Source organism: Amphibalanus amphitrite, unplaced genomic scaffold, assembly GCF_019059575.1.
Source record: "Amphibalanus amphitrite isolate SeventyFive unplaced genomic scaffold, NRLGWU_Aamphi_draft 000705F_arrow, whole genome shotgun sequence".
NCBI classification, from domain to species: domain Eukaryota; kingdom Metazoa; phylum Arthropoda; class Thecostraca; order Balanomorpha; family Balanidae; genus Amphibalanus; species Amphibalanus amphitrite.
In genome coordinates this window covers 366,766-370,469 of record NW_024882199.1, presented here as the reverse complement: position 1 = coordinate 370,469, position 3,704 = coordinate 366,766, and positions in this window count along the sequence as shown.

Sequence of the window (3,704 nt, the reverse complement as noted above, 5' to 3'; positions counted from 1 at the left end):
AAAGTCGGGGAAATCGGGACCTGTTAGAACGTCGTAAAGGGTGGCTGTTATGGTTTTTTCGGGGTGCTGATCACGAATACCATGTTAGTTATGATAATAGATAATGTCTCCATGCATTAAGGCCAGGTCGGGTCAAATCAGGTCAGATCAACCAGTAAGGATTTTGCCGGGTATTCGTAGTAGGTGGCAAACACCTCTGACAGCTTCGTAACATGTTGCGAAGGCACCAAAACTTCTTCGTAATTGTTCAAATGGCTGCTAAATTCAAATCAGCTCCAAACACTGGTCTAAAAGCGTGTTAAACTCGAAAAAGTGAACCGAGGTCATCAAAGGTCAATGAACTGACCTGACCTTTCGGAGACCTTGACACCCACCCTTATGCATGGGAGCAACATCATATTCCATGTTTAAACGCTTGAAACCACGAAAAGACTGCAAACGCTCGGCTAATGCGAGCCGACGTAGGCCGAATTGCGATTCCGGATAAACCTGGTCTCGAAAAGTAACTCACAGGTCAAAGGTCATTTGGGTCAGGGTCATGAAAGTTTCAGAGTTGGTGTGAAATTGATAAACGCGAGGGTACTCAAAGTTGTGTCGCGATCGGTCGCTTTTTGCGCGACTTATTTGCGAAAAACCGAGAGGAGTCCGTTCGACCCTCCCCCCCCCCCCGCACCCTTCTGCTATGCATACGGGCGAGGGTTACGGTATGGCGCAGATCGCCTATTTTGGTTTTTGTTTTGTTTTCTTTTGTTAAAAAAATCATGTTCTCAGGGCTGTGCCGAAAAACAAGTGGCCTAAATCCGGTGAGAAAACAGGATTTGGGGGTACCCTAGGTTTGGCTCCTTCAGTCTCTGCCCCCCCAGTGAAAATTCCTTAGACGAGGCCCTGTTGCAAAATGACTGGAGAGTCAGTCATTTTGTAAAATGCCTAGGCTTTTTGCAAAAAGCCTGGAAAATCAGGCATTTTGCAAAATGCCTAGGCATTTTACAAAATGACTGCTTTTCTAAAGTGCCTGCAACATATATACTGCATCAGAGCTTGCTCATATTCCTGCCTTCGTCCTCTAGACTCTAAAGCCTTCTCGCAACGCTCGAGGCTTACTCGAGCTAGTTTGTCATCTTCAGGGAGACTGTCAAAGTTTTCTTTCTTTGGCCAGCGCACTTCGTATCGTCCATCGTCGAGTCTTGTGCACGTGTTCTCGAAGTGTGACACCGCTGCATTTTCCAGATTCTGTTTTTCCTCGCGTGCACTAGCGAATGGAGGGCTCTTGATCCCGATCGAATCCAGGTCCCAGATCCGCTCAAGATCTTCACTGGCATTCGTCGTTCGAACGAAGAGAGTCTGTTTGCTTTCTTCTTCAGTTGAATTGACTCGGCCGCCCAGAATCCACCCAAAAATGGACTCCATCGCGATCGGACCGGACATGCTGTGTCGTACACGTCCGGTCATGACGTCCTGGTAAAAATCCATTCCCAGCAGTATGTCGACTTCCTGTCCGTCTTTCCACTCTTCTGGGGGATCAGCGAGCTCAAGATCTTGCAAGTGATCCAGCTCTTCTTGATTCACTGTGAGGCTTGTGTTCACCGGGCCACAGATGGTGTCAATCTGGACCAAACTCAGTGTAAGGCCGCTGGACATGCTACCCATCTTCCTCAGCGTGACACACACCTTCTTCATTGACTTGTGATGTTTCTCAGTACCTCCGAATGTCACTATCTGAGTGTCTTGCTCTCCGACAGTTTTGCACTCCAGTTTCGTAGCCAGCCGTTTTGTAATAACTGACTGGTTAGAGCCGGAATCCACAAGCATTCTAGCGCACTTCAAGCCCGCTGCCCCGACAGCCATAACGCGAGCAGTCTGCAGGGCGACGCCAGTTTTGTTTTGCACTTGCGACCGAGCTGCGAGGACTTGTGCGGGTCTCTTCGAAGCTTCCGATTCGTTGTCAAAGCAGAGTAGGTCATGATGTTTCCGCTGGCATGCAGTGCACGTTTTCTTACTCTCGCAAGTGCTAGCGATGTGCTTTGGACGCAGGCACAGAAAACAACAGCCGGATGCTAGCAGTCGCTTACGTCGCTCTTCGACACTGAGTATTAAAACATCTTGGCATACTTCTGTGGCGTGCTGCTGCTCACAAAAAGCGCATTTCAGGGTTTTTGCACTTACTTGTAGTGCAGATGCGGATCGAACTGTTTCCGCCTGTCCCGACACTCTGAAACTCCTTGGTCTCGCGTCCCTGCTCCACTGAGGCTTCCTATTCAGATCAAATAAGGTCTGGCCTCTTGCTTCCAAATATTGTTGAGCAGTTTCGGTAAGATCTTCAAGAGAGGCCAGATCCCTTTCCTTCAAGAACAGGCGGAGCTCGGGAGTACACGTGTTCATGAACTGTTCTCGAATTATCAGCGCCTTCAAGCCGTCTCTCGAGTCGTTAGTCTCTGTCATTTCGATCCATCGCTTAAGATATGCTTGTAGTCGGACTACGAACTGCACAGGTGTCTCATCTTGTTCAGGCCTCGACTCCCTCAGCTTCTTTCGATAGCCCTCTGCTGTCAGTCCGTAACGCCTTAGCAGTACATGTTTCAGATGTTCATAGTCGGAAGACTCTTCAGCGTCCAGTCGATAATAAACATTCTAGCGCCTTGCCGGTTAACAAGGCGCTCAGTGAGACCGCCCACTGCTCCTCTTCCCATCCAGCGGCCCGAGCAAACCTCTCAAATCTCAGGAGATAACTGTCCATTTCATCACGGCCTTCAACAAATGGAGGCAGTTTTGGAGTCAGCACAGGGTCTGCGGCTTGTCTTGATGTGCTCTGTGTCTCATTTTGATATTGCAACTTTTCTAACTCGTGTTTCCGTTCCTTTTCTCGTTCTTCTCTTTGTTTTTCTCGTTCCTCTCTTTCCTTTACGCGTTCCTCTCTTTCCTTTACGCGTTCTTCTCTTTCCTCTTCGCGTTTTTCTCTTTCCTTTTCTCGCTCTTTATCGCGCTCCAATCTTCTCTCCTCTCGCTCCACATCCTTGTCCATACGCTCAGCTGCAAACTTCAGCGCGTCTTCACCTTGCAATCCGTATCGTGTTGCTGATTCTAAGTACTTTTTCATGTCGATTGTCCTGTCACGGTCGCCAATTATATTGTCATTCTTCAATATTAGGATTCTGTCTGTTTTACTTTGTTCAGAATTAAAGTTAAAATCGATTAATCATAAGTTAACGAAAGAACGTTTCTGTGACTCAAGTCCATCTGTATTCTCTCTTTTTTAGCCCGACATGCTCTGCAAGACCATTTTAAACAGGGCGAGCTGTGTCACGTGACAGACACCCATATAGCACATCTGCTGCGTGATTCGCAACAGGAACTCGCGGGCTATCGCCTACAGCCCTGATGAAGTGGCTCCCGTGATGAAAGGAAAAAATCCGGCATCAGTAATGGTGTTCGGGGCCGTCGCAAGTGATGGCCGCATAATGCCGCCCCATTTCATGCCTGCTGGTGTGATGATCGACACTGACGCGTATTTGACCATCCTGAAGGAGTCTCTCATCCCCTGGATGATGAAATACTATGACTTGAGCAAAGTCATGCTGGTGCAAGACTCCGCCCCAGCACATGCTTCCCAGAGGGTGCAAGATTTCCTGAGCCAGAGGATCCCCCTATATGTACTCAAGGACATATGGCCCTCCAACTCGCCTGACTTGAATCCATGCGACTTTTGG